At 40.6% G+C, this 27,509-nt stretch overlaps 1 long non-coding RNA gene across 1 annotated transcript; it reads left to right on the top strand.

Moving 5' to 3' along the window:
- Positions 1-22: 22 nt before the first annotated feature.
- On the top strand, positions 23-23,713 carry LOC117951816. The gene is made up of 3 exons (XR_004658252.1): positions 23-242; positions 20,980-20,985; positions 23,703-23,713. It is a non-coding gene; the product is annotated as an uncharacterized LOC117951816 (long non-coding RNA).
- Positions 23,714-27,509: the final 3,796 nt, after the last annotated feature.

Raw genomic sequence — 27,509 nt, 5'->3', positions numbered from 1 at the left:
TCACAGCGCTAGCCTGACGTCAAGATGTTGGGTCAGGGAGCTCACCGCTGTCAGGGCTCAATCCTAGGGGCGGGATGAACAGTTGTCTTTCAAATTCCCTTTGCACGCAATAGGATAGCGCTACAACCAACCAACGCTAGTTGATAGAATAAACTCTGAACACATCTTCCTTTTTTTAGAATGATTTCTATGCCGTTCTTTGTTCTTTTCTCAAAGAAAAGCTTAACTCAAAGTCTTCCAGAGTCACGGCCAAAGCCTGTGTTAGCCAAACAGCAGCAGCCATCTTCTTTGTTTTCAAGTAGCAGGGAATACACACGAAACCGCCGCAACTCTGCCGTCATTATGTTAAGCCCGCCCACCGACTCTATACACGATGTGATTGGCCTGACTGGAGTTTAGTTTTTCCAGCTCGCAAGCCAATGGAGGGTCGCTAGATCACTGACCCAGGCTGCAGATGACATATGCTGCCGCTAGGGTGCTTCTAGATTTCTAGGCTATCATACCAGAAATAAACGTCCAATGTGAAAAAATCGTACACATGGAATCTGCTTGGAGAGGGAATGTAAGCAGGGGCTAGTGCCTCTGGGCTACATGATGTGACCTGTTGACCAGTGTCAGAAAATCCCGACTCAGTATCCTGCAGGAAAAAGAAAAGCGTAAAGTTTAAGTCTCTTTTCTTCTCCCTCTATCCTTGCTGTTTGTATTCATAGTCAGCGCAACAATTACATCATACCATAACATTTAGTTATTACCCAGCAGTTATTATACTCTTGGAAGATCTTTAATATATTTTTCTATTTCATTGCATTCTTTATTTATATCCCTTATTGCCTTTTCATTCTTATTCCTTCCAATCTTTAGATCTTTTCTTGATTAACTGACATCTCTATTCTCTGCTGCTGCAGAAAGCCTCTTCCCCCTCAGGGATCAATAAAGTTTATTTTATCTTATCTTGTTCCTCCAGAGAAAGTTGACTGAGCATGAATCCTGTTTATCATTAATGTGATCAGACCCAGCCACAGTTAAACAAATTTACGCCATGATGCAGCCTGTTACATGTTGAACACTGACTAAACACCCTTTGTCACCCGCTGCCTCCGTTCTAGCCCCGCCCCAGGCTCTCTATGTGATTTGAACCTATTTTTAAAGGGCCCGTGGCATGAAAATTTCACTTCATGAGTTTCTTTAACATTAACCCTCAGGAACCGAAAAAGATTGTATACAATCAAAACGGCACCTCTGATTCATGATTCAATCATTGAATAACCATAAAACATAGAAACTTACCAATTGTTGCAAAAAATCGGTTCGAGCTAGCGGTCACAGAGGTGTCTTCGAGGTCTTGCTAGCCTTTACACATGATTTTATATCCAGCCTGGAAGTATACAACCCCGAAGCTTGATTGCTCCACCCCCATGCTTAACAGCTGGACAGAGGTTCTTTTCCTTAAATTCTGGGCCTTTTCTTCTCCAAACGCACCTTTGCTCATTCTGGCCAAAAAGTTCTATTTTAACCTCATCGGTGTCAGATCTGTTTCCACAATGCATCAGGATAGTCTATATGTTCATTTGCAAACTTCAAACGCTGATTTTTGTGGTGAGGGCGTAGAAGATGTTTTCTTCTGATGACTCTTCCATGAAGACCATATTTGTACAATGTATGTCCAATTTATAGTGGAATGGTGTAGCACAACGTCCGTGCCTGCCAGGTCTTTCTGGATGGATCGTGCAGTCTAACGTGGGTTTGGACTTGTTTTTCTCACACTTTCTTGGTCTTCCAGATCTTGATTTAACTTACACTGTTCCTGATGACTGACATTTCTTAATTACGTTCCGAACCGAGGATATTGGCATCTGAAAACGCTTTGCTATCTTCTTATAGCATTCTCCTTCTTTTGAGCGTCAACTATTTTCAGCTTCAGTTTTCTAGACCACTGCTTAGAAGAACCCATGGTGCTGATTGTTCATGGTTCCTGGTTTTTCCAGATGATGACTAAGAACAATTCATGACACTGTCAGGTCTCAGCATTCCAAAGGGGGCGATGTATGCTAGAAACTGTGCAGGGTGCCCAAACTTTTGCAGACGCCATTAGTTAGTTTTCTGTTATTTTGAAAGTGTAAATGATGGAAATAAAATCTAACTTTTTTTGACATATTTTACAAATGTCTAATCTGTCATTTGATGCCTTTTTGGAGATTTTTCTATCTTTTCTTGGCTTCTTTATGCACATTAATACAAATTTTTACCCGGGGTGCCCAAACTTTCGAGCTCCACTTTAATAGTGTTGGTAATGTTACATACCATCGCACGTTGCTGGCAAAGTTGCCAACAATAGATTCTCCTCCTGAGAGCAGACTGATGATGATTCACATTCTCAACTTGCAGGCTGTGTTCCTACGCCATAACCTCCTAATACACAATCACCTCATTTTTGTAACAGTTGCAGATCTTGAGAAAACAGTCCCGGTCTGGGTTTACTCTTGCTTGGACCACTGTAATTCTCTCTACTCCAACTTTAGTCAGCTGGGCTTTTAACAAACTTAAGGAAATCGGATGACATCACTTCAATTCTTGCATCTGACTTTCTATACATTTTATGATTTGATTTTATGATTTGGCTCATAACTGTGTTGAGGCTCCACAGTTTCATGCTCCCAGTTATACGGTTTATATGTTGATATGTTTTGAGTCACAGCGAAGCCTGAGATGCACCCAGCTTTACACATGCAGAAACAGACCCCATTTGCTGTTTTTGAAGATTAATATTTAATTTATTATGATAATAACATTTATATTTTTTGGGGGGGGAAACTTGGACGTACCATCCTGTCAGGATTGTGAGGCTTGGACCCAAATGAAGGAAAGGCGAGGAGTGAACAGTTTGAAATAAACAATCGTCTTAATGTAAACACCAAAAGAACAAACTGGTAAGCAGAGCAGGTAAGAAAAGCAGAAAACAGGAACACAGGAAAGTGGTGGGAAGTTTAACCACTGGAGGTCAGAAAAACAAAATCTCCATTTGATGTGAAATTGGTCTTAAAAGTGTTTGGGGTGGATTTTCCTATTAATTTAGTTGCATATAAGTAGAAAACATTAATGATTGCCTTCACTTGCGGCTCCTTTTCCTCACCCCCCAAGTCACCCAAATAGTTCCTAACTATTTCAGAGTTCAAATCCTCTGTGTTAATAATTTGTGAACAGATGTGGATTTTAAACTGGGTTGGAGTTCTCCCAGTGCAGTTCAGCATTCTCGTGTTAATTGCTGTTGGAGCCCTGAATCTCTGGGAGATACTCTGTAAAAGGCATGCTTAGAATATCACAGCCTGGTCTGCCTGGTGGTTAAGTGCACTTATATATGAAAAGATTCCAGTCATATATTGTATAACAAAGTCCTTTGAAGAAAACCAGCCTTCTTGACAACCCATAACCTTAAGACAAAATATGCATTCCCTCCATCAGATAAATGCATATTGCCAATCACTTATTATAAAATGAATACCTTTTAGACTTTTGTCCCATTTGTTTTGCTGGCTGACATTGCTGAGCCAGTATCACTTCCCTACAGGTAAAATGTGATCAAACTGTAGGGTAGACTGTGTATCAGAAGAATGACACACGGTAAGGGATGTAGTTCATCTAAAGACAATAATCATTTTTCATTCACACTGAAGTGGCACAAACAGTCCAAACACACACACACACACAAACACATACAAATAAAAATAAGATCAAGCGCTGATGCTCTTTACTTGGCGTCAATCTGACCTCCACAGTATGACATTTCTCCAGACACTCAAAAGTGAATTTCTCATTTACACAGATGATATTTAGATTTATTTGGGGTTGGTCTTTGCTCTTTCATATCACATATTCTATCAATCATTTATAGCTGCAGATGAAATTTGCATCTGGGGTCAGATTCAAACAAATGAATATGGTCTTCAACTCACAACGTAGCAGCAAGTGAACCTGAACAACCTCTTTAAAGGTCCCATGACATGGTGCTCTTTGGACGCTTTAATACATATCTTAGTGGTCCCCTAATACTGTATCTGAAGTCTCTTTTATATGGACCCTAGTGGTCCCCTAATACTGTATTTGAAGTCTCTTTCCCAAAATTCAGCCTTGGTGCAGAATTACAGCCACTAGAGCCAGTCCCACAATGAGCTTTCCTTAGGATGTGCCATTTCTGAGTCTGTTGTTTTTGAGGAGGAGGGGGGGGGCAAGGTGGAGGCTTACCAACTGCCACTTTGCTTGTTTGAAAGCCATGATGTATCTCTCTCATGGGTGGGCCAAATTCTCTGGGCAGGCAAAGCAGAGAAAGGGGAGATAGCTTCAAGTGTCATGTGGACACGGGGAATGTCGGACCCAAATCCAGAGACGGCAAACACACAAGTAAGGTTGAGGATTATTTTAATGAAATTCCAAACCAACAAAGGGAGTCCTGGATTCACTTCCCAAAGGCAAAAAAAAATGTCTTTGAGACCGGGGAAGACTAGTGAACCTCCGGGCACTTAGTGTAACCAGACTGTTTGGAAATGAATACAACCTCTCCGCTCTGCTGTTGTTGAAGCTGCCTGTGAAAATCCTAGTTTTTATACTGTATATGGTGAAAACCCAGTGTAAAGCACAGTGAGACAAAATGTATGTTGATAGGTGTCAACTGGTGACTACTGCCCCACTGTCATTTCCAACCAATCACATAATTTGTCCTTTTCCGGCTGGTAGTGACCCACTGCTCTGCAATTCACATTGAAGTCTACCCAAGTCTACCATGGTCCAACGCACCTGGCTACCTGGGTAGGAGGGGTTGCCACATTCAAACACACCGTCAACCTGGGTACAAACCCTGGTATAGCCATTGGTGTGAAAGGGGCACTAGAATTCTCCATGTCACATAGAACTCATTGAGGGGGAAATATAGTAGGCCTATTCATGTCCAAAACAAACCTGTCTGTTAAATGACACTTTGGAACCAGAATGAAATAAAGACACAGGTGACAAATAGCCTTGTTTAGCTTTAAAAGATCGTATCAGAAAGGATGAGATCTCCTCGTCTTGCTTCTTTCATCAACTATCAAACTCATTTTCCTAAAGTAGACTTTCCTGCCGCCGGGCTGCAAAAACATGACAAACACAATCAGAGCGACTCGGGGGCATTTCGGGGCAGAGTCAGCATGATTACAAAGGTCATCTCATTTTGCTCTGACTAACTAACTCTGTTGTCTTTTATTCTCTCGCAGGGCAATACATCTTTTCATCCTGCCTTCCTGCAAGCTCTTTCTCATGCACTCACACATACTGTACAGTTTTAATCAATTTTCCGCCTGGAGAATATAATGGTCGGATGTGTCTGAATTCCCCCCCCCCCCCACTGGAAATTGTTAATGTGATAGGATATCACACTTCTTATTCCCCTAAGTGAAATAGAATTAGTTTAAGTCCAAATCCTGAGCATTTGTATAGAGGAAATCCCTCTCAAAGCTCCAGTGCAATCAGTCCTGACTGAAAGTTTAATATAACTCCACTCCATTACACTTGATGACTTCTATATAGACTCTCAATATCCATCTTGTTGAAAGGCTCCTCACAATGAAAGCATGCAATTCATACTGAGGAGTCAATGAGACTCAAAGTAGTCCCTCGGACAAAAATCAATCGCATTTCGAAGGCTGTGCTTTGGTTTGTGGTGAGTTATGGTACGTGTTGAGCTTCAGAGCTGGGTAAGATCATTCCTGTATGCAATTCACATTATGCACCACTTTGTATGCAGCATCCACCCCTACGTGCTCCCTTTTCAGTCCCTATATCTGTGAAAATATTTGCAGTTGCAATTTGGAACCTAATTAGCAAAACAAATTTCTGGCTTGAGGGGGGGTCCTGAATTGCTATGGCATACACTGTATTACTGCGATGACCCTGCTTCATCCCCCCCCCTAATTTGATGTATGCATCTTTAAAGTCTGCTTTCCAATAAGGACCTCAGGAAGAATAGCACCTGCAATCCGGGAGCTAATGAGGATCCTAAATGAACAAACAAACAAATACAGGTGAAAAAGGTGAAGAAATCTTATTGTTTCCCACATTATTTTTGTATAAAGGGGAGCAAACACATTTGACTAAACGTTATTTTGTGTGCAAAATTGATGCTGTTGTTGTCTCCAATGTGAGAAAGATGTTTTTTAATAGCAAGAAATTATGGTTTAGTTTAGTTTTTAAGTTTATAATGTTGTGGACAGTCCCCCTTAATTAACTGTACAGTAAAAGGAGCAGCTGTGGCCTCTACGGCTAATTTCCAGCTGTAGTTCCCGGCCAGCTGACAATAGGCATCCTAAAATAAAATGGTTAACAAATAAAAATAAATTACATTACATCGATAATGACAGGCCTAAGCAAAAAAGTTTGGGACAACAATCAAGCAAGCACAGTAAAGCAAGCACAGATGATGAAAAATGGATTAAAGCAGTCCATGGTATAGCGTGATTTATGATTTATGGTCCACGCTGATTTTTCGCCGTAGCCTACGTAAGTAGCATGAAGTTTATACTTGTGCGTTGGTGTGCATGTGTCGACCTCAGCCGGGCAGGCATGAGTGTGTGTGTGTGTGTGTGTGTCTGTGTGTGTGTGTCTGTGTGTGTGGAGAGTGTGTGGTTGAGAGAGTGACGATTGAGTGAGAGAGGGATTAGTTTCGTAGCAAGTAGAACTCTAGAGTCATAGTGAGAGAAACAAAGTGTCTCCCCTGTGCTTTCTGACCACGGTGTGTAGCAGGAACAATGAACCCTCTCCTTGATTTCATATTGTTTATGGCAAAGGAGGAACAGGAGATGAGTACGGAGAAATGCAATGCTACCAAACTACAGCCGAGCGACGTGTAGTTACATTTTTCGAGAGGCGTATTAACACTAATGTATTTTAATAAACATCTTTCGTGATAAAAGCATGATTATGGTGGCAAGTAGTATTGAAAAGCAGAAAATCCGCTTAAGTAGGTTGGCTGGGGGGGTGGATGGGTCAAACAACACAGGACTTTCACCCTGGAGTCCGGGGATTGCGTTCCGTGTGTGGCGGTTCCTTTCCACGTTCTTCTTCTCCAAACCACAACCGTCCCTGTGTTGTAGCGCGTCTCGCCTGTGGCGGTCCATTCCGGTCCCTGTTGTTGCATCCCCAGAGACTGTGCTACGTGTCATAAACAAGAATAATCGTGTCCTTGTTGACAAATCAATAGATCCAAATAACCATTTAACCAGTGACCACTTCACAAACTGCCGTGAAAACGGGTTGTATACCTTATAATATATAAAATATTTCCTCAAACCAAGGCTTAATAATCCACAGTTTTTGCCATAACTGTGTCATTTTTTTAGATATCTTATGGCTTAAAACATCAAGTACTTTCATTTGAAATCTTGTACGCCATTTTTGCCCTTGGGAAGACCTAAATGACACACTTGCAGGGAAACAATTTGCAGAGATTTCAATAGATCCATCTACAGACACACTTAACGGGGGTATTTTTCTGGTGCTCTGGCTCATCCATTAGGCTATAAGAGGCTCCTTACAAGTGTGTGTGTGTGTGTGTGTGTGTGTGTGCGTGTGTGTGTGTGTGTGCTCACAAAGCATCTGTCTCTTTCTGTTGCAGGTAAACAGCTCTTGTAAGAGGTGTTGTGATGCTTCCTCAGCTGTCAGCTTCCTCCCTGAGGAGGCTTCCTCCCTCTAGGATCGCCAGTCAGCCTCGGCTTCCCCTTGCCCTGTCTTCTCATCCTGTATGACAATAAAATAATGGCTGTTGGATAGCTATTTGATAGCGTAATCACATGTTGCCCGGGAATGTTGCACACACGGCTGGTGATGTGTTCCTCTCAAAATAGTTGCCGGGATGCAGATTGTCCTCAGGGCTGAAGGGCCACTTTATCTTGTAACTGGGTGAAGAGTCGTGCCATGAAATTAACTTGGCTTTAACTGGGATTTGATTAAATTTAGTTTTCATGGCAATATAAAACACTGATCTTACGCTGTGATTGTGAGATTTCACGGTGAAAAAATGAGTTTGAAAGGAGTCACGAGTTCACAGCTGTCATGTTGGGGAAACTTATGCATTGATTTTCCCACAGAAGAGTAAAAGTGTCATCTCAATATTTTCTTTCAGAGGCACAAGGCATACAGAATTTCACCGTGAAAGGTGGTTCCATTCAGACACCATTAGCCTCAAGGCCAGACAAATGCTGCATCTGTTTGGTCCACCTCAGTCTTGTTATGGCCAGTGCTCTATTGTCAGGTAATTGTCAGCTTACCAAGCCTAATGAATATCACGACAATTTTAAACCTTGGGGGATTTCTGAGGAACATGGTTAGCTGCTCCTCAGATGTCTGCAGGGTAAATCCAGACAGCTAGCTAGACTACCTGTCCAATCTGAGTTTTCTGTTGAAAACTCAGATTGTTGTTGTGTTGTTGTGTTGATTGAACCCAACCCACCTCCCTGCGCAGACGTTCGGCTTTTCAATACTACAACCATAGTCATGCTGTGATCACAAAAATGCTTTCCATTGAAACACATTGGATCACAATTCGTGCTCACCACCATGAAAAAAACGACAAATGTGTCCATGTTTACGACCATTTCACAAACTGCCGAGAAACTGGGTTGGATAATAACTTGTTTCACTTTATCCATTTCACCTAAAAACATTAAATGTTAGTCGATTTCTGTTTAAATCGTTTTGATTTGCTAACACATGACTAACAAGTGATGCATTCATCCGGCCAACATATTTTCGAGTTTATACAGAAGCATCGCTAGGGTGATAAAACAGTACACCAACCTGTACAGCTGCGATGATCTCAGCCCAATTGTCACCTTCTCGTAGCCATTTTTCTCTCGTTATTTTGTCAATCATGTAGCTAGGTAGCTCACTGGCTAAGTCAGAAGATAACGCATTCCTATTCTCAATGTACAAAGTTCTGATTGGTTGATTGTTTCAACAATCAGTTGACAATAGGCATCCTAAAATGCAATGGTTAATGCAGCAATGCACAGGAAAAAAGCAGAAAAAAGAAATCTAAGCATATATCGGCATGATTGTAAATTAAAGTTTGTTTATAGACAAGGAAATCTCTTTGTTTATGCAAGCATAAGACACATTTACTGAAATATTGATGTCCTTTAATTGATAGCAGGAGTTCAGATCATTGGTTTTGCTACTTTGTTAAAACACTGGCCCAGCTAACTATCAAACAGCAGATTTTTTCAGTGAACGTCCGGTGAGAGACAAGGCGTCAAAATGCCTCTGTCCTTTCTAGGAAAGCTTATGAGTGCACTTTCATGTTCAAAGTGTTACTGGGGAGGTCTGTGTCTCCAAGCAACTGTCAAGTTCTACTGACCATGTGCTCTGGTAAGAAATCATGTCACGTGTCCCAAATGAACTAGGTTACAGATGAATTAAACATGAATATCTGTTTTTAGTTAGCGGGCCACTGAAAGGCTCACTTCCTTCTCAACGGGCAAGTTGCTAATAAATTTATATTTTATCATACATGTATAACTGTTGCACATCAGCAGCTGGTCTCTCCTGATTGAAATGTCTCTCAGTGTAAATCCTTTCAGGAAGACCTCACTCTTAATCAATGCCCTACCTCCCTTAAATCATTTCCCCTTCCTGCTAAACCAATCACAATTGTAACACAATGGCAAGGGCCAATCACAGATTCACAACCCTGCTTTAAATAATCGTTTCTCCCTTTGTCATTCAGCTGTCGTTGCAGGGAAAGAGTGCAACCCTCCACCCCCCCTTCCACCTCCAGTCATCTACTCCAGCTGACTGGTCCGGGGCCTGCTCCTCCTTCGTCGCCACCACCGGTGTCTAGATTCCATTGGGGGGGTCTGATGGTTCTCTACCCCTATATATAGATACACCAAAAATTCGTATAGCAATGTAGTCTAATCGGCAAAGACTTTGTATATTTTATTTGAGCTGTACAATAAATCTTACTTGCATATCTGCAAACATTTCTCTCCTGATTGAAATGTAGACATCCTGTATAAATATATAGAAATGCTGTCTATACACCAGTGGAAGTTTGGGGTCCCCTACTGGAGCTACTGCCCCCATGACCCGATACCAGATGAGCGGCTGAAGATGGATGGATGTCTATACACCAAATCAGAGGCATCACTAAAACGCACATAACCTGTTCCGCTAGCACGGCCATTCAAATTGTTTAGGAACTTTGGAACTCATCATCTGTGCTCTGCTGATGAAAAGGTCAGGTTCTCGCCTCTGCAGAAGACCTCTGTTCATCATGTGGGAAGACAGCCACAGCTCCTTTGAGACAGATAGATGTGTAACCTTAATATCAAGGTGCTGCAGAATGAAGAATGAGAAGTGCGCGGAAGATAGAAGGATCAACGTTATTAGTGTTGTCAGTCCAATCTCCCTCCATCAGTGATCTGGGAGTGCAGTCAGCTACCATTAGTGTGTCCTTCTCTGGACCACAGGACTGCTGAACCATTATTTAGCCCCAAGGCCACTTGTAAGGATTGGGATTTGTTCTTTGCCTTAAGAACCAAAACTGTTATTATTTTGATCTTGTGTTGAGGACTGATGCTATTGATGCTGTTCTCTCTGTCCAATTTACCAGCCTGTATTTCCACTTCATGTAGTCTGGTGTCAAGTCTTATTTTCCATTACACAATGAGAATCTGTCTGACCAGGTAGAGACAATGTTGAATTTTTTCAATGCACTTTTCACCATTTCTAAGGATTTAGTTAAACAAATGAAAGCTGTCTGACATGAGATGGGTCACTCTCCTCCAATTCCATATAAAATCCCTTCCTTCTTCTTTTGTGTGACATATTTTTGAAACCCAATCAGAGTTTCTTTTTTCTCACCCACAGTTTTGTGTTTGTCACTCTCTGCCTCATCGTTTAATTTAGTTTTTAATCCTTTCATGTGCAAATAAACTTCAAAAACCTTCTTTGACTACTTTGCTTTTACGAATTGCATGTCAACAAGTTTCCTCCTACAACTACTCTGAATAAAGAACGGAAAAAGGAATAAATGTACATATTTGAGATTAGGCCTGGATATAAATCAATGCCACTGCAGTTGTGTTACATTATATTGTATTATTGTATTGTATATTTTCTCAGGCTTGTGCTTGTACACACGGGTTCGCACGCACATACGTCAGTCTGTCAACACAACTCTATCTTGTCTTCCTGTTAAGATGGACAGCCAGAACACAGCCAGCCTGAATCTGCTTAGAATTCAGAGACTCCATTTTACAAAGACACTGTCATCGTCTCTCTTGTTTGAGAATTTATGTTTCATAAAAAAAAACGTTTTTCACTTGTTATGCCCACAGAGAGTTGAGAGCAGCCAATGTATAGGCTGTCATGTTCCAGCACTGTCACAAGTTGAGTCGCTCCAGTTTGGAAAAAACACTGTCACGCACAACAGCAGCGTGAGCTCCCATGTCGTGTCAAAGAGTGTGCATTTCCGCCATCCGCCGTGGCATTTCTCAGTGTCACAACATGCCAGCTACCGCAACGTCAAGTGTGTGGAACAAATGTCAGGTTTTTCTAACCTTTATATTTTAGTCAGGGAATGGTGATTCATCTCCAATACCGTGTTGCTTCACATTCACAGCTTGATTTTAAATGCAATTTCTGGAGCAAACTGCAGGTTTGTGGATTGATAAAGAACACTCCAATAATAGCTGGGAAGTCACCCTTTACCCACAAGCTGACATTTCTGAAATCTACTTTATTCAAGCCAGCCGTACCCTTTTATTTTGTACCTCAAAGTGTTATTTGACTTCACACAGAAGGTTGGTTAGATGAAGTATATTTTCTCAGAGACAGTGTAGTTGTTACCAGACACATTGATCAACAAAGAGGCAGCCTTGTAGTCAAAAGTTGTATTCAAAGTAGCAGCCGACACTGTGCACACTGCAGGTTCCCTTAAGCAGGAATTTGAACATGCATGTGTTACAACCTGCTCAAAGGACAGGAATGAATGTGATATGAGAGAAGCTACTACAGTGTGTCGTGGTTTTATCCATTCACAAATTATGTTACATGTTAATTTGCACCTTTTTTGATTTGTTGCCAATTTGCATTGCACTGCCTCTCCTGTCTTTTCAGAACCTGCTAAGTTCATTTTCAGTGAGTGGCTGTAGACAGCTGATTTCATTCACACTTTAGGGCCTGGAGGACAAATTAGCTGGAAAAAGCCACAGATGGGGTCAGTGGCAGGAGTGTGCCGGAGTCTGCACCCTTGGTGTCTGTTCTGTTGTTGCGTGTGTTCAGTGGTAAATTTAGTAGAACAAGATGCTATTCATCACCTGGGCTAGTTTGGGGAATGTTACAATAATCTTAATAAGCAAAAGTTAAAACAGTCAAGTGACAAGATGTAAAACAATTTAAAACTATTATGTATACTATTTTTGAATTTTAATCTTAAAATTATCCACTTCCCCCATTGGCACTGTTAAAAATGATAAACCGACTGACTTCGGCTGGCTGTGTCCAAAGGACACAAAAACAGTTGGACCAAAAGCAACACATTTACTCTACAAGTTATCACTAGGATTGCCTAATTTAATGCCAAAGTGCTCACTCAGTGTGCAGTGTGAGAGGGGGAGTGGGCAGCAGCCGGAGCGTCAAAAGCCAGTATCTGCTTCTTTTACTGCTGTATATATTTAATGATATCTTTGGTGTTTCTAATCCACAAAACGTCAAACTTGGCACCGAATTTACTCATGCTTGTAGCAAGACACTTGTCAAGTGTGGAATCTATCGGATTATTGGTTCAATACGATATTATATATATTCAAAACGTGCATAACACGCACACAGACGGACGTTCCTGCAATTTATAGATAGATATATTAGAGTAACTTGAAATAATCACACAACATTTTTACACTTCATGCAATTTTCTTCGACATGAGTTACATGAGGGTTTATGGGTTCTCTGAAATTAATATAATTTTATTTAATTACTTAATAACAATTGTCTTATTCACAACAACCCTTTTTTATTTTTTTGTTTTACAATTTTCTCAAGAGATAGAAGAAGAGAAGTTCCCTGGAATCCCTTGGTTTTCATGGATAATTTCCTCTTCACATAATGACTTAGGGATTGTCTGCTGTATAAAGACTTTACTGATGATGAGAAATGACATGAAATGAATGACACAGCGTGTCACAAATGGCTCAATCCTTTTATTGGTACAACAGCCTGTGATTTCTCCTTCAAAACAAGCTGAAAATTGCGAGAACAGGCAGGACCAAGGTATTGGCCTATTCATGGGGAAAATGTCACTGCTTTTGTATGTGTTTTGTAATGAGAGTCAGTCAGTCGGCAGCCTGGGTCACTTCAGCTGGGCGGGATCACTCTGCCGCCATTAGTGGAAATGTCAACACTGAGGTAAAGGCCCTTAATTATTTACCACTACTGTGTACACAGTGTGTATGCAGTTATGCCATCTCTCTCTCTATATAGTGCTGCGAGCATGTTGTGGCCGACGACCATCTGCTAAATTGGCAGCAGACAATCCCTAAGCTTTCGGGCTTAAGGAGCAACATATCATTCATCTTGCTGAGTGGTCACACATCTTATCTTTAATTAGATAACTTGGAGAGATGAGAGTGATGCAGTCAGTTGTTACTGCTATGACATGATTCATCAAAGCTTGCAGCCAATACAAGATGGCATTCTGTCCAAAGCAAGCACACACAGCCTCTGGTGTTTGGACCTGAATCAATTGTTTTTCTTCTTTTGTGTTTGTGTTTGTTTGCAATCACAAAAAAGGTATCCCTGGCAATAATTTCGATTCAGTGTGGTGGGGACCAAATGGCCACATGGCATCATGGGTGAGTGCTTAATTGCAAACTAACACATCAACATCAATCAAGCAGAAATTGCTGCAAGTCACTACCTGTAAATACATTGTTGGTTTCGTAGTCTTATGTCCCGCATGTCCAGGGTTGAGGGAGTGGGTGGGTGTCGCACCTAGGGTTTTTGTTTTTATTTTTTAAATGTATTTATCCCATTTTATTTAATATTTTTGCCTTTATTTATCGTAATGCCGATTTTGTAGTCGGAATGATGTACTTATTTGAGTCTAAATACAATAAACTGTTGAAAAAAACTTTATTCAAGCAGGGTCTTATTTTTTGTCAGGATAAGAAGAAAGAGGAAAAGAGAGGTTTGGTTAGTGACATCAATTCAACTTTAAATGGTTAATTCTCTTATACTACTATACGGGATGTCTTGGCTCCCCTGCTGGAGCTGCTGCCCCGCAACCCGATACCGGATAAGCGGATGAAGATGGATGGAAGGATGGATACTATACGCTCTATATACCTAGTGCTACAGTGTACTGCGCTTTTTAAAATATTTGTATAAACCTTTTAAACATTTGTCTGTCCCGGATGAGCCCCCAATTGTCACGACCTGGCTCTCGGAGCGTGACAAATATGGAGACGCACCACATATGACAGTATAACAAAAGTAATTTATTGAAATAAACTAGAAAATGAAACACAAAAGCGACATCCGGGATGGGGGACGCCTCCGCTGACGGGGACGTGGTATCAGAGAGAGAGTCCATTCAGCACTAGCACCAGGCTTTAAACTATCAGCACCCACTGGGCCCACAGGTGTCCACGATCAACCTAATCAGAGAAGGACAAGATTACGCAGGGGCCGTAACAATCATGAATCATGTATGTATGTATGTATGTATGTATGTATGTACTGTATGCATTTGATCTGTAACCTTATTATTGAACAGAACAGCATGAAGATGTATTCCAGCTATCTGGAAACCAAGAAGAAAACCACTTTGGCTGAATGCTAAAGCCACAAGTCCAAGAGTCAATGACTAAAAGGATGTTAGCTCCCAGGCTTAAGCAACGTTTCTTGGAGAAACACCAACTTCCCTCTCATAGTGCTAATTCAAAACATTTCTTCCCCCACAAATATAAGGTAATGTAGCAGTGGGTGCTAACGCCTTAATGATGCATGAAATGGATTGGCCAGTGAATGAGTAAATTAGACACACATAATGACACACTCACGATTCAGCAGATCTACATCTGACACGTTTCATCAGGCTCGTAAATATAGAAACTATATGTCCCTGTCAGCACAATCTCCCAGCTAGTGCAGTAGATTACCATTGGTCAATAATAAAGAAATAAAACCTTTGAGGTGGAAGCAAGTATTGTCTTTGGGTCAGTTATTAATTAATTAAGTTAAACTTTAAGACCTTTAGTAGGAACCTATTAACATTCAGCCCAAAGTCAGTGGTATTAGCAAAGATGTTCTATGGTGTTTTTTGCAGCAGTATACAGGCACAGATCTAAAGGGGGGCCTGAACGGGTCAGAAATCCACAACAAAAGAAAATATACTCTGTAAAGTTAAACATGGATATTAATACTGAATGTGTGTCTATAAAGCTCCGGCAGTTTTCTGTCGGTTTAAACTAGTCCGGAAGAAGACACACATACCCAACCCAAGGCGAGTTTATGTTTCCTGGGAGGGCAAAGCCAAGTCCCGCCTTACCCTGCCTCTGATTGGCTTACTCTGGTATTCCCACCCTAACCTAGACCAGTCTTCTTCCTCATGCCTAAACCTAACCAATCCAACAAACAGAGGCAACACGTACCAGCCTATCAAAGGTGGCTAAGGGCCGGCCCTTCCTTCTACTTCCTATAAATGCAAATTTTGCCAATTTCAGAGCACTTTACGGCCCTCTTCTAATGTTCAACATAAAGAAACTTCTTTAAATTTCTACAGAGACAAGAAAACCATTCTTAGGAGGAATTGCTTAAGGTCAAAACTATGACCTGGTATGTTGAAAATAGTAGATAGTTTTTTGATATTTAGGCTTGTTTAGCCTAGTCAAAAATATGAGGTAGTTAATCATAATTGGAAGTTGATTGAGCAGTATCTTGAACAACGAAAATGATAACCCATCTATAATGAATTCCCTTTTTCTCCTTTAAGCCCTGTGAACAGTTTTTAACGTTACATCTGGCAACTCAAGACTCTGCTGGTCTAGTAAAATTTCCTGGATTCAGGACAACTGCTTTGATTTCAGGACACCCTAGTTTCAGGCCCACCCCGAATTAATCCAGGCCCACCCATCTGTCATGTTCTGTATCTGCCACTGGAAGTATATCTTTTGGAGTCAAAAAGACATCTGGACCTGTTCTGCAAATGCATCAAGTCCTCCAAACCCTGATAAATTGTTTATTCCTACCTTCTAATATGACTCATTGACTCATGACTCCATTTTCTTTTGAACACATTGTAAACGTTGTGAAATGGTCACAGTTTGATTATGTATAGGCACAGAAACTACTATGTATAGGTTTTGGCAACAAAACTTAAAATATTGTGGTTTGGGTTAAAATCAGCATGTTTGTTACGTTACTTCAATTCCAGTTAATCGGGACACAGACCCTGGTCTCCTGGTCTCCTAAATTCAACCAGGCATGTTTCCCTGGCAGCAAGATGTGATGAGATGTCACGGCCACTCAAGACAATGCTTGTATATCCACCAGCCGCGTCCCAGAAGCGTCTCTCCGCAAAACAATGCGCGCCAGGTCTAGTTTTAACATAGCTGGGCGCTTTCAGCTGGGCGTGGAAGGGCTCGAGCTTGAGTGGGGCGGGCAAAACAATCCGCTTCCGACACTTCCTGTGTGGTATGACGCAAAGCGGTCGATGGAACAAAACCTGAACGTTTGACCACTAGAGGGAGCAGATAGAGGGAGCTACTGCCTAACAATTACAGTTCAAATATGTTTTTTTGGAAAAGGACATCCTCGGCAAATGACAAAATGATTGTCGTTATATCGACACGTAAGCTTGCTAATGAGAGTGGGGAATAATCAAATATTTGGTAATGAGTTTACATGTCACCATGGTAACAACTGGAACACTTGTCATTTGTTTTGAGTATGCAATGTCTCATGTTGCTCACAGGAAGGTCTTTCCTCCATTGTGAAATGTAGCAATTACTGAGCTTTCAAAGGCCAGAAATCTCCAAACACAAGCCTGAAATTGATGTCATCAGTATTGATCAATAATCCAATCAACTCCTCTGAGATATACTGAGGTAATGTTCTGCAAGAGCCTGCTGCTTATAAGAGAACACATGTATTTAAAGGGAATGTGTGAAGGCAATATATGAACTTACATAAGTTTTCAGGAGGCTACCTCATACCTTAACCATGACCACTACATAAAACACAATCCTAAAACTAGCTTGAACCTATGCCCAATTTTAAGATAAACCAAGAAATGTTAGCCCTAAAATACATGGTTAGCCTTGTGGGGACCAGCATTTTGTACCAGGTATGTGAGTCCCCACAATGTGTGCTTTTAACCAAATGGTTTGGCCTTTTCTTCACCTGACCATAACTTAAACCTTAACCAAAGTGTGAATGTGAGAATCAGACATGAGAATCTTCGCTTTCCAAAAACATCCTCACTCTTAAAGTCTAAAATAGAAATATACCATAACACACATTCTCTTTCTCTCATCCTCTGTGTATTTTGTTCTCTCTGTCACTGACACAAACACTATAACATTGACTCTGGACAAATAATACAGCACAACCATTTTGTGTGTGTGTGTGTGTGTGTGTGTGTTTGACTGCGGAGAAGGTGGCCATCCACATCAGTCATGAAAACAGCAAATTGTGCTTTTATAAACACTTTGCCCTTACCACATCTTCTGCATCTAACCATTTAGGGCATAACCCGATGACCAAAGAGGAATGCCGGGAACGTTGCAAATCTCGTTAGTGGGCAATTACTAAACACGGCTGAGATGATGAGCGCTGACATGAAAGCTTTCTGGAGGACTTTTAAAGCTTGTTAGAGCCCTCCGACTTTGAGCCAACCTTCTGCGGATGAATTAAACAAGACTGGGTGTTTGCCTTGAGAACAGATCCCTGTCATTCTTTGCTAATGACAACACAGTGTCGGTCTCACACAGGGGGCAACAGACTATAGTGGTATGTGGCTTTCAATGAGGCATGGAGGCCTGCAGGTTGTCATGGCTTTGTGAAAACAAGGCTTCCATCAAAGAGTTTCTCCAACACGACCTCATACAGTGTGTCAAAAAGTAGAATACGCATACAATACAATAGGGTGCCTCAAGGCTGCTGGGCTGCAGTGACAGCGGAGCTGCCTTTGAATATAGTTTTTCCAGCCATGTCTCGTAGAAAAAGGATGTACGAAACTTTGAAGCATCATGGATACAGAGCTTACGAACTAGCTTGTGTATGTTTTAGCCCCAAAAGATTTTATATTTGCATTTTACAGCAGCATCAATCAATTAATTTATTTTGGCCACTTGGGACAGCAGAACAAGCAGTAAACACAACCTTGATGTATTATCACCTTATTTAAAGAACATCAGGCTCTAAATGCTCCATCATGGTCCCCAAAACCATTAACTGTGTCTGTCTGCTGTTTGGTGCTAGACCAAGCAATACACCTTTAGGTAGCCGACAGGAAGTCTGCTGGTCTATAGTTCCAAAAATGCAGAAGTGAATGAATGGGCCACCATCTCTAAACACAATATCCAGTTCTTGATAAATCTATGTGCTGGACAGGTTGCAAATAGTGGATTTTCGCTGTAAATGAAATTGATGCAGGTATACTTTTTATTACATTTTTATTTTTTTAACCTTTATTTAAAGCGATGTTTCACCATTGGAAAGATTGATATATCTTTAAATTGGGTCTGGACAGTGTTACACTGTGTGAGAGATTATTTGCTCCAGGTGAAAACGTTAGTGAGAAATTGAACACTACAGTAGAAAATGAGCCCTCATCTGTTCCTTCTGTGTTTAAACAGATAAGTTGATTAAGAACAAACAAATTCTTATTTGCTATGACGAACTAGCCAAGATAAAGCATAAACACGCAAGACAGTCACACAGTAATAACACAAAATATAAACATACAAAATACAATGAAAAATAAACAAAAATAAAGATCAAATCAAGAGTCAGTATTCAGTGTGTGCAAGGTGATTTCCAAGTGGTCTGGTAGTAACACAGTACTACTTAACAGTAGTATTGAGAGTCTTTATAACTACCCTCCATGTTAACCCATGTGTTGTCTTTCCCATCAGAATTGAAAATCAACACTTTTGTTGACGCTTTTCATCAATGTTTTTAACTCTTTTTTCCCTTTTTTTTAACACTTTTGACACTTTTTTTCAATGTTTGACACTTTGATTTGACGTTTCAACACTACGTAACACTAACTTTTAAATTTTATTTTTACTGTTACTTTTGGAATTTATGGTCAATAAACCTAATTTATAGGAAATTATACCTAATATTTGAGGTAGAAAAGCAGAAATTAGGAATCATTGAGACTAAAATTAAAGGAATGGATGCTGATGGATAATCACAGACTGGAATATGTCAACTTTTACTCAATACTATTTCAAAACCACTGCAATCTTTTTCTTCTTCAAATGCTATAAAATTGAATAAGACGCCCCAAAATTAAAGAAAGTAGAGATTTGTACTTGCCAAAGAGCATTGTGTGGAATCATTTATGTTATTTTGGGTAATGATGTATGATTATACGTATGACGTATGAAGAGAGGCATGTGTCTGCTTACTTGCAAGATGGGTTTGAGGTCCAGGATGTGATTGGACTTCATGGCAGACTGGAGCACCGAGGTTTAATTCACTGGAGGATCAGAGTTTTACGTTACAGTGGAAAAGAAAGAAGCAAGACAGACTTGGTGCAGGGGGGGTGTTTTATTGGCAACTGTTTGAAAAGAAAGAAAAACCAACTACTTTCTCACTGGTGAGACAACAGAGCATCCACACCTCACATTGTGTATACAGTAGTGGTGAAAAACGTAACTGTTATTCAATTATTTCATAATTAATTTACTGCATGCAATTGTATGGCCTGAAATATCGATCTAAATTCAGACACGACGTACTCTCTTCTCTTTCCAAGTGGATTTCAAGAAGCCAGTTACATTTTGTGATCATTGGTTGATGTACATCATTCATCTAAAAAATGATAGATAAATAAAGAGTATTAGTCTACAATTGCAGTTGTTGCAGTTCATTTAGACAATTGGTGCTTTTCTCTTTTTCATGTTAAAAAAATGGATTAATTTTGAGTCTGATGAAAATAGATTCATAACTTGAATGCATCAAATGTGAGATTTATTGGAAGTAACACACAGCACATGCAACCTCTACCATGTGAACACGGCATGATACATTGATGTGCAGTCAGAAAATCTGACAGGGGTGAAGAATATAAAATGAGCCGTAATGAGCAGAAGGCCTACTGTGAGACTAAAAGCCCCCTTAGGGAAGTTAGACATCCTCCACTTTAAATTCAGGGTATTTCCATTTGCCAGTGTTTCTTATAATTTCCAGTGATTGTATATTCCTTAGCTAATGTATACCTCAATTGCAAAGAGAACCAGGCATTTCTTCTTAAACTGGTCCTCTTTATATTTTTTATATAGAAATCATATTAAATACGTGTCAAGTAACTGCATTTTTTCGCTGCCTGGTACCTATTTGACTCGCCTCGATTCTACTCGCCTTTGTGCTTTTCCATTATGAAAAAAAGTCAAAAGACGTGAAAACCTGCAGACTACTGACCGGTCGGAGAGAATCCTGACCAATCACTGCGTCATCATTGCTGGTGACAGACGTGGGGGGGGGTGTCCTGGACAAACCCGCCGTGTTTAAATAGTTAAGCCAGCAGGGTTTTTATTTTTTTGCTGCCTCCAGCATGTTTTGAAACTACATTTTTCTTCTGGCTGTGGCAAAAGCCATATGACGAGAATCAAAAGAAACACACCTTTGACGTTCTGTGTGTGTGTTGCGTTAGGTCCCGGCAGTTTCGCACCCAGTTAAGGTGAGTTGAGCAGGTTCCGTTAATGGAAAAACGCTATAAGAAACCGGTTACCTGTGTATGAGTAATGTTGACACATATACTGCCGTCTCACTTAAGTTTTCCTCAAAAGATTCACCAATTACTTTAAAATTTTCTCCATGTTGTGTCTGAAGTGTGAATTAAATGTCAAAGTCTATGGATCATATTATGTGTGAATCTGTGGGCCTGCCACGTGGATGTGTACAGCACCATTATAGGACACCTAAAGGGATTTCTTTTAAAAACTGTCAGCCTTCACATGCTGGGTTTGAGTTACTGTCACCTGCTGGACTGTGTGTGTGTGTGTGTGTGTGTGAGTGTCTCCTCGCTATAAAGTTATGGTGTTTTGGAAACTGGTGTGCGTGTGTGCATTTAATTGTCCCACATTCACTGACCTTTTGGTATCTACTGGAGTCAGTGTCTACAACAAGGAAGAGAGGATAAATGAGTGGAACAGAGAAAAGAGATGGACACAAAAGGATACAGGAGAAGAAGCGATGCATTAGGAAGATGGAAGGAGTGGACAAAAAGTGAGAATAGGGGAGCAGAGGACAGCAGAGAGAGGGAGAGGAAAGAGGGAAAAGGAAGAGACAATAAGATGAGAAGGGAAGCCAGTGGAAGAGGAAGCCTCAATAGAAATTACTTTGGCTAAATTAGCATTATAAGATAACTAAGAGTGTGGATAAATCATATTACAGGCAGTTGTGTGTCGAATTGGAAAATCCTAACGAACACATTTGAACAGAAAAGGAAAGGACACAAATTCCGGTGCCATGAGAGAATGTCCCGTTTGTTTGACACGTCCACCACCCCCACATGCTTCTTTTTGTGGAATTTGGTGCTCACTTCCTGGTTTGTTCTTGCCATAATAACTAAGACCATAAAAGTTTTATAACAAATGCAAATACAAATTGTTATGAGCTGCTTGCACAATCAACCTATATTGTGTTTTTTTTGGGAGGAGGACGGCTGTGTGTAGGTGATCCATGACTTTTTACAATCCAGTGATCATCCTGCAGATTTGTAATATACACTACAACAGGGGTCCCCAAACTTTTTCCAGTGAGGGCCACATAACTTTTCCCTTCTCTGATGGGGGGCCAGTGTCAGTTTCTAACAGAAAAAGTGTGACAATCGCAGGGGTCCCTAAATGTAATCATTTATTGTTTTCCAGAAAACATGCTGACACTCCAGCGCACCACACATATCCAAATATTAATAACCCTTTCTGAGATCAAATAACCCTCTCTGGGTTCTTCACAGAATAAAATAACGCAGAAAATGTCATTGCCATTATTCTGTTCAGGGGGGGTCACGTTCACGTTCTATGATTGGGGTATGGGTGGCCATAAGGGTAAAAACGTGCTGGGGCAAAGTGAGGTCGTAGTAGCATTTTTTCCCCGTCTCTGGTATTGGTCAGTGGGCCGGGTCAAATGTGGAGGCGGGCCGTGTGTGGCCCGCGGGCCGTAGTTTGGGGACCCCTGCACTACAACATGGTGTGTTTGGGTCTTGTCTCAATTGAGGATGTCTCATAAAAAGCCTTGGCTTTCAATTCTGGCAGAGTAGCGGGCTGGAAAGCGTGTGGTTTAGCTGATGAAAGTCACTGCAGCCGAATGCGATCATGATTCATAGGAACGTAAAAAACGCAATCTGTTGCAATGCCGGTTCACTCAGGAGTCAGAAAGCAGGAAGGGTTTCATAGTACTGCTGGTACTGCTACTGGTGCCATTAATGTGGCTGGTGGATTTTTCAGTTCACCAAACATACGTTAGAACTGAGAGAAAGCATAGTATGAAGACTACATAGTGATGAACATTCTCAGGAAAAAGTAAAACAAGTAATAGCTTCAACCTCTTTTATATATTTTTATAGTAAGTTTTAGAGGCTCTTTTATACTTACTTACTTACTAATGCATCTGTTTTGCGCTTTTGCGCATGCTTTCACTGAAATGACTGCATCCAATTTATTTTGTATAGTAATAAAGTCTATTCTAATTGGCTTTTTGGTTTGCTCCTGCTTAAACCCAGCTTGTTACGCAATTCCCATTGAAAGGCTCCAGGAATTTGCTAAGTTAATATTATTTTTGTTCACTACAACACAAGACAGGATTCACATGTCTTGCAAATTAGACAAGATAAACTCTTTTGGCGTACAGAGGGGTGTCAAATAATGCTTCACACCCACTAAAAGTCATAATTTCACATCCTCCCATGTAAAATATTTCAAATTTTCATACAGAATGAGGATTGCTAATCAGTATATACCTAGTGATAAAAATGTTTAAAAATGTTGGACATTTAACCGGTCCAAGATACATCGTACTGTATGTTGACTGAAGAATTATTTGCGATTTTTTGGTTGTGTCAATTAGAATATGTTTTGTGGTTTTAGATTTATCACCAAATCCATTTCTTTTTGGAAATTATTGTATGAATTAGCATATTATATAAATTAGTAAATCAAACCTAATATCTTGTAATTTATTTCCCTGCAACACATGCTAACACTTAGATATAGTCAAAGAAATTTCAGCTCCAGATGTATAATAACAGTTGTAATGAGACCATTTAGGAGCTTCTGAATTCTGCTTTAGAATAAGAGTATATACAGTGTGCATCACCTATTAATGCATCATCGGTGTGAGATCTTTACTACTTCTCTTAGTGGCACACAGTCAATTTGGAAAAACAAGGAGATCACTTTAGGCAATTACCATGAGCTAATGTTTTGACAGGAGGCGGCAGGTGTTCCCAGCTCACCACGATACCCCACAGCGAGGAATAAAGGCTAACATATGATCTTCACTCCGACTCATTAGATGACCTTTCAAACAAGTGCCTTGATTAAGTTGCACATTAGTCACGTACTTCAAGTAGAGCTGCTCAGTAAGCCAAGAAATCAACCTCAGAGACAGAGGAACTATCGCTGGAACACTGATGAGTAGTTAAGCGTAAAGTAAATGTCAAATGTTTTCAGCTGTTAAAAATAAAGTAAGCATTTATTGGAAATGGGGTGATTTTGTTTTATAAAAACCTTATTTCAGAAATAATATAGAATACTGTCACAGTTGGAGGCACCTAAGTAACTAACCCAGTAGAGCTAGCACCCATATGCAAAAGGGGGCTAGCTCTTAGTCCTCGCCGCAGCAGCAGTGGGTTTGGTTCCGACCTGTGGCCCTTTGTCAATCCACCTCTCTCTAGCCTTTCATGTATGGGCTGTCCTATCAAATAAAGGTCTATATTGCCACAAAAAAACCCATTACAAAATAAGAACGTCACAGTTGGTGTAAACGGGGCAGCCGGGTAATGACCCGATTGCAGCTTGGCAGACGGTTCAGATTCTTACTGACCAAATGAAGAGACAAAAGCTTACGAGTTTACGAGGCAGTCCACACAGGCAAGGGTCCACATGATCAAAAGGCAAATTTCAGTTTTCCTATTACTCTTAGTTCTTCATTGATTATTGATTCTTGAGATTCTTGAGTTTTTACATTGACATCTGTCTGCTGGCTTATTAGCCAGCCAATTGTTTCCATAATGAAGCATTGGTGGAGAGCTTGTGAAGAAACCCTCATGCTGTCAGAGATAACTTTACAGATAAGTTAAGTGAGCAGTTTAATGATTAACAACATGGAGAATACATATCTTTGTGGGCAATAAAACCTTGGCAGCAGCTCTTCATCTTTTTGTGTGAAACCGATTCACTCAAATTTAAACTGGACAGCAGTCAAAGTGTAGATTTTGACAAGAAAAGCTAGTTGGGAATTGCTTGGAAAGAGCTTTTGTTTTTTTCTCAAAACCAGACACGCTGTTTTCCTCTCTGTATATCAAACCCAGAGCTGCATGCAGAAGGTGTGTCGGGGAGGATTTACATTTGCTACACTTATAATAGAAGAACAAACTAGTATTTCTGCAGGTTCAGGGACAAACAGATGGTCACCAGGGAGAGTTCAACCCAAACACAGTTTTTATTAAAAATCTTTTCTGTCTGGAAAAAAGTCATCGTAACACGCTGAACTAACTTTTCAGCTTTGCAGGAGTCTCTGGTTTCTTTGGGCTTCAACACTTGCTGAACAAGAGATGATCATAAATGATCTGTAACAGCAAACGAGACTAACAGAATTGGCCCTCAGCTGTATAATATATCCATTTCAAGATTCAAGATTCAAGATTTTTTTCTTGTCATACCACAGTACACTGTACTACGAAACTACGTGCAAAGTTCGCAGCTTAAAAAGAAATACAGCACAGAAACAATTAGAAAAACATTGTGGAAAAGTCAAGATGTTAGTTGTGTGAATGTAAATAAATAAACACTTAAATGGGTGTGCAGAGCATAGAGTAATAAATATAAATATACCAAGTCTAAGAAAAAAAAAATACCATAAATATCTATCATCTATCAAATATATATCAGAACAGAGACTAAGGTGCATTTCAAACAGATCATTTTGTACATGAACAGTAGTCAGATTGACTGGACTGTTTTAGTGTATTTCAGTGTATTTCATTCATAAAATAACTTTACAAAGCACAGAGTGGTTGTTCGTAACGTCAACAGCCCACATTAAATTATGTCCTCCTTCCATTGAACGCGGATGGGGGATTCTTTTTAGTCCGTGTTACTGTTGACTTACTATTTCCTTTTCTCTTGTCCCCTGTACTTGTGTAAAGCGTCCTGGGGTTTATGAATGAAATGTGCTATGTAAATCCAAATTATTATTACGTTGGTTCCTACAAGAAACTCTTACTGGATTGGCTAGTGACAGTGACAACAGTTAAGCTCATAATACAGCCAAATTAGGCTAAGTATGCATCACTTGAAATACTACGATGCATCTGTAACATATTCTCTTATTGTAAATAAATAACTTTCCGTCTGAGCAAAACATTTATCGCAACTACATGACCTCCCCGTAAATCCTGGACCTTGACTTGACGACAGGAAGTGTGGTTTGTCCAAAGGGGCTGCTGAAATAAGCAAAAACTGAAAGTTACATATGGCCACTTTAACTAAGTGGGAAATATACAGTCATGGGGTATCTTTCTGGTCCAGTGGTCTTGCGCCTTAGTTCCACTGCATGTTTCAGCACGACTTCACCGAACTCACTCTTGGCACCAGTTGCTTTTCTCCATTTTGTTTTCCACTGTGGATATTAGCCCCTCGGTAAAGGCGGGATTCTCAGCTGATCGCCATGCGGCAGTGTCGTCGCGTCCAACTGCTCGGACGTCTTTGACGCGACACTCGCTAGAGCCTTTCATCGGCACAGTGTAAAAAAAAAAGTGAGAAATAACAAATCATGTTTAGAAATTTAAAAAGTTTGATGCATCCATAACTGTTTCATAATCGTGTTGTAGGCCACCGTACGAATCGGATCGTGAGGTGCCTGGATGTTCACATCCCCACGGCTGTTGGGCAGTATGTGTGTAAATGTCTATTATTTCCCACCAAGAAACTGAACAAGCCTTTGGAACAGTTTGTCACCATTAGCTGAGATGCTACAACAACAATCCACTTACTCGCAGTAGAAACATTTTCTGTCAGCAGAAAATTATCCAATTTCAGCCACGTAGGCAGAACATTTTTTTCTCTCCCTTATTTTAGATACAATTCACTTTTTGTGGAACTAGGGGATTTCAAACAACCATGCAATTAAGCCAAGGAATTCCCAGTGCTTTTCCGCATCGCTCTTTCTGTCAGTCTCTAGCTCTCCGTCTCTGAGTTTCTCTCTCTCTCTGCAGGTTCCCCAAAATGCAGCTGTCAGGAGTTATCCTGCCCCCCTCCCACGGTGCAGTGCATTATTCACAGAGCCTATCCTTTGATCTAGTTAAATTAAAGTGACAGATTCTGAGGCAGGCCATACATCTGCAGCATCTGCGAAGATGCGCCCAAAGGCAATTTATCCCAGGACCCAAAGTGTTGGAGTTACAAAGTTATCTCACGCTCCTTGGGACTTGAGTCTGAAAAGTAGAGATGTCACAGACAAAACCCGCTAATCTCAAAACATATTACAGTTTTGAAATGTCTTGCTACTGTTGGCAGAGAGACCTGGGTCCTGGTAAAAGGGTCTGATGATTGGGCCAAACTACACTTCATTTCCAATTTTAGTCGCCAGCCCAGCTGTAATTACAACATCCATCACACATAAAGACGGCTGCTATCTACAGCTGACACCTTAAAGGCGGACATGGAAAGCACCGCAGCTAAATATGTGCAGCTAATTACCCACTGCCAGTCCTTCCAGATACACTGTATGAACTGCACAAACACAGCCAAGCATGCACACATACAGGCATTCACACGAACACACACACATATATAGTACATGACACCCTCTTATTAGAACAATTAGCAGATGTAAACTCCCATTAGAGCTTCCGTTAAGTACAAAGATTTAAGAGTGATGTAGTGAAGTCCACTTTTAACTTTTCTACTTTGACCAAACTTTGAGGCAGAGGAGTCAGTATCCAGTTAATCTTTCTGAACAGATATCCGAGTGGCCGTGGCTCAGGAGGTAGAGCTGTTGTCTGGTGGTTCGATCCCTGGCTCCT

The sequence above is a fragment of the Etheostoma cragini genome, chromosome 10 (genome assembly GCF_013103735.1).
Source record: "Etheostoma cragini isolate CJK2018 chromosome 10, CSU_Ecrag_1.0, whole genome shotgun sequence".
NCBI lineage: Eukaryota > Metazoa > Chordata > Actinopteri > Perciformes > Percidae > Etheostoma > Etheostoma cragini.
The sequence above is the reverse complement of the archived record's forward strand: the minus strand, read 5'-3'. Positions and strand labels throughout refer to the sequence as shown.